This window comes from Chinchilla lanigera, unplaced genomic scaffold (genome assembly GCF_000276665.1).
Source record: "Chinchilla lanigera isolate Chin_1 unplaced genomic scaffold, ChiLan1.0 scaffold00035, whole genome shotgun sequence".
Lineage (NCBI taxonomy): Eukaryota > Metazoa > Chordata > Mammalia > Rodentia > Chinchillidae > Chinchilla > Chinchilla lanigera.
In genome coordinates, this window is record NW_004955436.1 from 21,482,922 (window position 1) to 21,492,219 (window position 9,298).

The window sequence follows — 9,298 nt, forward strand, 5'->3', positions numbered from 1 at the left end:
CCCCTTAAAAAGAGGAATAGCAGTGAGGTGTGACAGCATACAGCTGTAACCCCAGCACTCTGGGAGGCTGAGGCAGCAGGATGACAAGTTCCAGCCCAACTTGGAACTTACTGATTTAGTGAGACCCTATCTAAACCTCCCTGCTGCAAACAAAAACAAAAACAAAAACAAAACAACAACAACAAAAAAAAAAAAAACTAAAGAAAGGATTGGGGATGTTCAATTCTCTAGATTTTTTTTTTATTAGGGCTTTTTTCTGAGCATCATCAAATTGATTCGCCTTGAGATCCTTATCACTGTCAAATGTCATTCTCTCTTGGGGCTTATTTTTATCTGCAGTGGCCTTATTTAATTTTTTTGGGTGAATGTCCATAATTGATTCTGATCGTTTAGATTCACTGTGTAAGGCTACTTGCTCAGCCAGCCTCTTATCTCATTCTGAAAATACACACTCCTCGTCCTTCGTGTTAAATGACTTCCTTGCTCCTTGTGTCCCCTTAGCTTTCCTCTCCCTGCCAGCCGGAGCATCTGCCCAGACTGGCCGATCTGCACATCTGTCGTCAGCTCTTCTCTTCAAGGCCGTTGGCCCAAGAACAAAGGCTTTCATTTCTGGAGGAAGCTCAATCCTCCGTGACTCCCTTGGAATTGCTTTCAGTGAAGCATCATCTACGTTAGGTTTTCTTCCATTCTCTGGACCCTGTTTCCAAACTCTTTGTTGCACTGTACTTAACTGATCTCTTGGCAGGCATCAGTCCAATGGTGTTCTCATCTTCCCTGCTGTTTCTTTCTGAGAGTTGAATATGATCCTTGTCCTGGATCCCCTCTGCCTCGGTCACTTTTCTGTGTTGAGTTAATGAAACAAGGGGGCAATACAGGACCTATTATAGGCCGGGTCTTGGGTCCCACTCCTTTTTCTCTCCTGTCCCAGCCCCATCAGGTCCCTCACCATCCATGGTGGCAGACACTGGTTACACATACAATTCTACATGCGCACGTCAGATCTAACCTGACCTCGAGGTACAGCCAAGGCCCTAAGTTTTTTGGGCACTGACCAATGACGCATTTGCCTGTGGTTGGCTGAAAGGGTTGGAGATGCAGCTCAATGAAAAGGTCCTGAGTTCAATTCTCAGTTAAAAGTACATAAATAAATAAATAAAGGAGTAGGGAGAAAGTATAGCTAATTAGACAGTACTCATTTAATAGTGTGCCTTTATCAGACATGTTTATCTACCTATATGCAAAGTTTTCATTCTGAGTTCATAGAATGCCTGAATTTTGCCATCTTTCTTTGCTTACATAATGTTTAATGAAAGTACAAAATTATCATAACAGATATGAATGGCAGAAATATATTGAGAAAACACCCCAGACGATTCTTGGTAAAGAGATCGGAGAACTTGAGGGAGCAGCCCGACACCCTCGGAGGCTTCCCCTTGAGAGGTTTGCCATGTGACCTTTGCCATGTGACCTTTACCCTGTGACCCATGCAACACTTCCTGCAGAAACAGGAAGTCCAAGAGGAGTGAGACTGTACCATGAAAATGGTTGCCCACCCCAGTGTCCAGCAAAAGCCTCTCTTAATCCATCAGATAGATGGGCCTTTCCTTAGTGTCTTTCTTTATGTATTATTATAGTAAATGCAGTTTTTTTGGTAATCTGTCACCTCACCTAAAATACATGCTAGAAATCATTCTATGGCATTGAATCCATTTGCATCTCATTCTCACCCAGCAAAATGAGACTAGAGCTAGAGGAAAGGAAGGAACAAGAGAAGGAAGGAAAAAAGAAAACAAGGAAAAAGGAAAAGGAAAGAAGTGTTAAAATAGAAGTGGCTTCACAAGAGTCAGGGAAGATTTTTCTGACCCTCCTCCTATTGCAGATCCTGTAGTTGGCACAGGAACCCAAGGAGGAGTTGCCAGTGTGCGCCTCTCTTCATGTGGGTGCTCTCAGGTCAGGACCCAGAACCACGAATTCTGCAGCCCTCATTCTCTGAGAAAGGTAATCTTGGCCTCTTTCTCTTCCCCTCCTCCTCTCACTTCCTCCCCTATTTTTCCCTCCTTTGCATTCCTGCACTGTGTCTCTCTGTGACTTAACATGGGCACATTGCATAAGCACAGTGACACATTAGATCTTTAGGTGTCTGGTTCTGTGAGAGCGAAGACTACACATATCCCAGGGGGCCCCTGCTGCCCAGTCAGTCCCCTACCCACTGTCCCTTAACCTGTAGGGAGCTGCTGAAGCTGGAAATACTTTGGTCCTGAGAAAAACATCCTGCCTGAGACAATTCCAGTCATTAGTTGCTAGGTGCCCCTGTGTCTCGTGATACTAACTTTGTCAAAAGTATAAGTAAGAGCCCCTACTGTTGTTGTTCAGTTCCTCTTCTCCCATCCAGAAAGAGCCCTCCACATGACCTCAGCTTTGTCTCTTGTCTTATTTTCTGAACCCCTTTGCAATTTGTCCCCAGGACCATCCCCAGGACCATGCAAGTTGAGGCAAATTGGTGCCTGTACAGGAACCGATCTGGTCAGGAAAACTGGTACACATTGGGGTGCTTCTCAAATTTGTGTGCAGCAGGGGCAGAAGTGCATTTGTAGGTCAATATTCAGCATAGGGGTGCTGTATTGGCAACTACTGAGTACAAAAATTGTGATATTTAAAAAGAAAAGAAAAGAAATAGGACTCAAAGAAGCAAAAAGGAAAAAGGTGAATTCATTTACCAGTAGCTGAAGATGGGACAAACAGAGTCTCAAGAATCACAGATGTATATGTACGTAGAAGTGTTTTCTGCATGTTTGATTGCTGCATTTACTTTCCTTTTCTGGATTTTGGTTAGAAGGGGTTTTACAACCACAAAGGATTTGGCTCAGCGCACTACTTTAAAATCAAACGCTCAGTGGGGAAAGGAGGGTGGAACAAAGGTGCTACCGATAGAGCTTAAATCTTCTAACTTTGCTTGGTTGGATAAGGAAGACAAAAAAGAAAATTCTTTTAAATTGTGCTGAACTGGCTTGGAGCAGCACGGCACCCCCAGGGAGAGGGGTGCAGGCTGGGTGCAAGGAGGGCCCTGTGCTCCGGTCCTAGGTGGACTCAGCTGGGGTTTCCCAGGTGCTCGTGGGTCTTCGGGCCTGGTCCAGCCACAGCTACTGACATGAGCCACCAACCACAAGCCTGGGCTCCCTGGGCTGAATAGGTGGGATATGACTGTGGTATGCCCTGGTTCTTGCCACGGTATGCGGTGTGCACGTTCTTGGCACCAAAAGCTTACACAGTGCAAACAGTGCCTGCGCTTAGAACTCCAGCAGCAACAAGGCAGCAGTGACCAGAGCAGAGCGACAACTGGCCAGTGCCCGGGGTCAGCCAGCGCAGCTGTGGCTGCATCCCCTGGGGGAGGGGGAGGTGCAGGTGATGGAGCCCATTCCCGACAGGAAGGCAGGTCAATGAGCCACTGCCAGCAGCTCACTCAGCCCCAAGGTGACCGAGCAGAAGCTGCAGCCAGAGGCAGGAGCCCAAATGCAAAGAGGGCTCCAGGTTTTGCCCTGTCCTTGATTTGGACTATACAGGGAAAATCAAGTTTATGGCTCAATTTACTCAAAATACTGCTCAAATCACCCCAGACTTTCATATTGCTCAATTGGTCATTCTTCCCTTAATGAGAATTAAAAAATTATAAATAAAAAAGGGGATCCAAAGGTTTTGGGTTTTCTTATATATGTTGGGTTGAAAAATAGAAATTAATTACTTAAAGGAAAAACATTTTAAAGGGCTTCTAGACACAAGTGCAAATGGCCTCTGGGTGTGGCAGCTGCAGGTCCCCAGTAGCAAAGGTGCTAGGTTGCTGACCTGGCAAAGGGCAGACATGTGAAAGGTGATGTCGTGGGTGTGTCACATGTGTAGAACCTCGCACGCACTAGCCCCACACACCATCAAAATGCTGTCCATCACAATGATAAGATACAGTGCCCTGTGTTCTCTTCTAGCAGGCTGAATACAGCATGTTTGTGTTCAGGAAAGCAAACTGACTAACAAACTTCTAGTCACTTCTTTCTAAAGATAAATTACTACATAGCTTTCTAAATAAATTATCTCAGATAGGGAATTTTTTTTTATTTTATCTTTTAGAGAGAGGGTTGCACAAGGTCCTGGGTTTGATCCCCAGCACCACAAAAAAACAGAAAACAGAACAAACATGGGCTGGAGATGTACTCAGTAGTAGAGTGCTTGACTAGCATGCACAAGGCCCTCAGTTCAATGCCCAGTACCACCAAAAGAATAAATACATAAAATAAATAAATAGAGACAGAATATTGCTATGTAGTTCAAGATGACCTTGAACTCATGATGTAGCTGATACTGACCTTGAACCCATGGTGATCCTCCTGCCTCAGCCTCCCAAGTACAGGTATGCACAACCACATCTGCCTAGGTGAATATGTCTACATGTAGACTCCAAGTAATAGGTGACAAAAGTATAACTTCCATAGTAAAACCAAAATGTCAGGGGTGTTCAGGATGTCTCCCCTGGGTCTGGGTTATCTCATTGTATGCTCCTGAACATCTATGCATGCTAATGTGGTATTTATTGGATATTTACTAGGAACCACGTCCTACACTAAGGTCTTTACATGTATTGGCTAATTTAAACTTCACAACAGCCCTATGAATTGAGGGACATCATTATTCTTTCTGTTCAGAGGAGGAAACCAAGGCACAGATAGATGAAGTGACCTGCTCAGAAGTACATGTCCTTGGCAACCCCGAAGCTACCCAAGTTCAGGGTTTACCAGGATGACTCACAAGACTCGCTACAGTTGTATGCATGGCCATGATGTATCATGGGGAAAAGACAGAGCAAAGCAAGGACACGGAAAGGCACACAGAGCAAAGTCCAAGGGAAGCCGGCACCTGCTGGAGAGTCCCGCCCTGTGCAGTCCCACGAATGCACTTATGCCTGCGGGTGACAACTACACACTGAGAGGGGCCCCCAGGGTGGGGGTCATGCAGCAGCCTCTGCCCAGACCTCAGCAGGTGCCGAGCACAAATCACACTGTGTGCAAAGCAGTTCAACACCGAGACCCGCTCATCGGTTCAGGAAACGCAGGGAACCCTCCTGAAATCCAAGGTCAACTGTGCCAGCCAGGGGCTTGCAGGGAGGTCTCTCTGAGGAGTGGCAGTGGAACTGACTGCAACAACTCCTTTTTCTGTTCCTTTGCCTACTAAATAGAAGAGCTGGGCCTACATTCAGGAGGCCACACAAGGAGCATCTGCTGTCACTTCGGACCTGTCAGGTGCCCCGATCCAGACAGATCCAGGAGCCAGGAACCCGGGGTGAGAGTTTGGCGGGGGGTAGGGGTCATTATCCTGTGGTGACAGCGAAAACTGTGTGATTGGCAAGATGCACACAGAGTGGCGGCTCTGACTCACCTTGGTGCCAGCCACTCAGCCTGGTGGTCACCCGTCCCAGGCCTGGGGGAAGAAGAGCAAGGACAGGTTGCTACAAAAGCACCAGATGCCTCAGGCTACCATGCAGGTCTCCCTTGCCTGATCCTCAGTCTGTAAAGTGTTCAGAGCAACCTGGCATGCACCAGCCCTCCCTGCATGGCCAGGGGCTGCTTTCCCCTCCGTCTACCGCCCTGCAGCTATCCAGTAGTTCAAGGTTTTTCTGCTTCTTCTGCAGCGCACAGCCTCTTCTCAAGCACTCGGCTTTGGTCCTTCGCTTCTTCCTTTATGCCCGAATGCAGGGACCCAGCTGGTCCCATCTTTCCCCTCCCGAGCTCACTGCCTTTCTAGTCACCATGAAGGTAAGTCTTCAGGTCTCCTGATCTGAAATGATCAGTTGCTTATCGCTAGTATGCAGTGACTGTGACACCAGTAACGAACACGGGCTCCTGGAATCCCGTCAGCTGTGGACAGCTCAGGGCTGCTGAGCGCTGCAGCTCTGAAGGGGAGGGAGATGTTGGCCTTCAGCGAACTCCCCGGGCTGAACTCAACAGTGAAGAGCGGGTAGGACAGGACGTGATGATGGTCCCCCTCCTGGGGATCAAGCTTGTAGCACTGAGGACCTCAGCCAGAGCAGCTCGCGGGTCACATGACCCTGGTTACATTTCTTCATGTCTCAGGCTCACAATGCCCTCCTCTCTGTGTGAATTTTCTTTCCCTTTCCTGTCTCCAGTGGTGACGGAATTCACCACATGGTGTCCGTCTTAAAACCACAACAGCAGAGGATTGAGCCGTTTAGGGCTCCCAGGCAAAGAGCCAGAGAATGCAGAGGACAGACACAAAGCAAAAGGAGAGAGCCAGTGCTTTGCAGAGGTACCAAGAGCCCTCCCGGCTCTGAATCCCACGTGTCCACACAGGCAGCGTCCTGTCTCTGCCCCTCTCACACTCCAGAGGGTCCTTGGATTCACTTGCTGAAATCACTGGATTCTCCTTTGGGGGCTGCCGCTAACGAGCCGGGGCCGACTCCCCAGGCTGGCCAGGGCCTGTTGGCCGGGGCTTACCGCCTTCCTTGTTCTACCGTGCATTTTCCCTGACTGTCACTCCCAACTGCAGTAAGCTAAGTGTTCCCGAGTAGTAAATAAATAGCAGGCAAAGTGTGCATAGCCCATGGCTCTTGCAACAGGGTAAACAGAGATTAAAGAAGTGATGATCAGAGGGAGGCTTGTTACAAAGGCGGGACCAAAGAAGTCGACAGAAGGGAACTGGACCCAGGGAGAGACACACAGTGCTCTGAAGAAGCTGAAGCAGGCAGATACAGGTGGGGCAATTGGGGAGCAGACAGGGCTCGGATCTGGGGTTTTGCACCTTAACCTAAAGACAAGGGAGCCCAGTGAAGGACTTCAAGTATACTAATTTGCTCAGGTCTGTATTTTAAAAAGGAAGATTATGGATCCTGGGTAGAGGCTGTGTACATGTGTGCATGTGTGTGTGCGTGTACGTGTACATGTATGTGTGGATGGGTGTGTATGGGAGGGGAAGAAAGGAGGCTCTCTTCTTAGACTGGATCAAAGATGGAGCTCCAGGACAGGTGGGGGACTTGCTTGGGGGACTGGTATGGGAGCGCTGCGTTCTGACACATGTGTGTGCGTGTGTGCACGGGCGCAGGTGTTTATGCGTGTACATGATAAGTGTATGGGGGCTGATGGGAGGAAATGGATGAACAAATTGTATTTTGGACCTGCTCACTTTGAGTTCCCAGCATCAGCAGGACACAGACCTTAGACAGCTCTCCACTTCATGTTTTTTGAGAAAACTCCCCTGCTACAAAAAAGGAAGAGACATTTGCGTTGCTTCATCTAGCAAATATTATTTTTACTTTTAGAACCATCACTCTAGGAGCTAGGGTTGCGGCTCAGTGGCGGAGCCCTTGCCTGGCATGCACAAAGCTAATGAGGGTTTGACCCCCAGAAGCACAAATATTTTTAAAATTAAAAAATATCACTCTGATTTTTTTTGGTATCTTTCACAAAGTATTTCACTTTTGGCTACATCAGCCTCCTGTTTAACTGGGAAATTACTTTCTGTTGATACAGTAGGCCTTAAAAACACAGCAGTGACTTGAGAGTGAATAATTCTGAATATGTAAAACTCGATAAGTTGCTTTGAAGGACATATATGCCATAGACCAATATCGAAGGTTGTTCTATGCTCTGACTTTTCAACACTCAGTTTAGGAATAAAGAATACCTCCTCTGTGAGCTGAGCATGGTGGCACACTCCTGTAAACCCAGCATTTGGGAGGCTGAGGCAGGAGAATTGCCTGGAGTTCAAGGCCAGCCTACACTACATAGAGAGACTGTCTCAAAAAAAAAAAGTGTACCTCCTGCTTGAAAGAAATCACAGGCTCTGGGAAAGGAGAAAGGTAAATCTGATCACTGTAACTTCAACTATGGAACAAGCTAATGTCAAAGTATATTTTGTTTACTGCTCTTCAAAGGAGGCATTCACAGGGGCCCAAATATTAGGCTGGGCTTTGCATTTTGCAGTATTTCAGTAATTCTGAACTCTGCATTTCTGTGAGTCACTGAATATCTCAACAGTACCACAGGGTGGCAGCACGATGTCATAAAAGGAAGATTTTATTTATTTATTTTTTTCCTGAGTCCAAGTGGAACCTGAAGGCTAGAGAGCAGCTGAAACAGAACTTTTCTTCATAGTCTTATGAAAGGAAGGAATAAGGTAGGGAAAGAGGTAGCAAAGGGAGGAAGAAAAGATAGAAAGTGAGGTAGATGAAATGTGGGAGGGAAGGAAATTAAAACAGAAAGTAAAAGAAAAACAACAAAGAAAAATTCACATCCAACTAGATTACACTGAACTCTACAGAAAAAAATAACCAAGCACCGTGTGGGAAATTTCCGAGAGAGGAAGCCGGTGCCATAACCACATTTCTTCACAGCCTGGACGTGTGAGTGTGAGGTAGACATCTGACCTTCTCACAGCAGTTGTCTCTTCGGGGAGCCATGAGAGTGAACTGACAAGGTCTGTGCTCCCCTTCTTTCAGTCAGTCTAACGGTCGCATGACCGCCAGCTTGAATTTAAAATATATTTTGTTCACTGCTCTTCAAAGGGGCATTCACAGGCCTTTCCACATTTAGTCGTGTAAGGAAATAAGTGAGGTTGTTCACGAGAACAACTGTGTTCAGACACACATGGACAGCAGCGTCTCCATGGAACGGAAATGCAAATGGTGCCTCCAGCTGGAGCCGGCTGCAGACTGGGATGGACTCTTCTGGAGCGGGCTCTTGTTCCTCCATGCCACACTCCTCTCCCTTCCCCTCTTCCTCCTCTGGCCATTTGCTCCCTCCTTTGTCTAAAGACTTTGGCTTGGCCGAGAGCTCTCAGATGGGTGAGATTTTAGCAATGATGGTTGCCTTAGGTTAAGATTTTTCATTGTTGCCATTAAGAGATATTTGGGGCTAAATAACTCTTTTTTTAAGGAGCGGAACACTGTCCGTTCCACTGTAGGATATTTAGTAACACCCCTGGCCTCTGCCTGCCAGGTGAAAATAACATCCTGCACTTGTGACATTCAAAAATGTCCCCAGACATTGCAAATGTCCTCTGGACAGAGAGCTTGTCTCCTACCCCCACATGAGAGCCCTTGCTTCAGATAAACTAATTATGGGAACGAAGGAAATCCTGAAAATTTTGTTTATCTTACTTTCCTGTTCATGGGCAAGATTCTTATGGAATCATCAGAAAATGTGCACTCTTTAAGTCTCTGCTAGAGATTTCCAATCATTAAATCCAGGCATAAAATGCTTTCATGACAGCCCCGATACTGAAATCAGCTGCTGTTTAC

The 9,298-nt window shown here is 46.9% G+C and overlaps 1 pseudogene; it reads right to left on the reverse strand.

The window, feature by feature from the left end:
* Positions 1 to 223: 223 nt before the first annotated feature.
* On the reverse strand, positions 224 to 5,756 carry LOC102007465 (annotated as a pseudogene).
* Between the last annotated feature and the right edge of the window lie 3,542 nt (positions 5,757 to 9,298).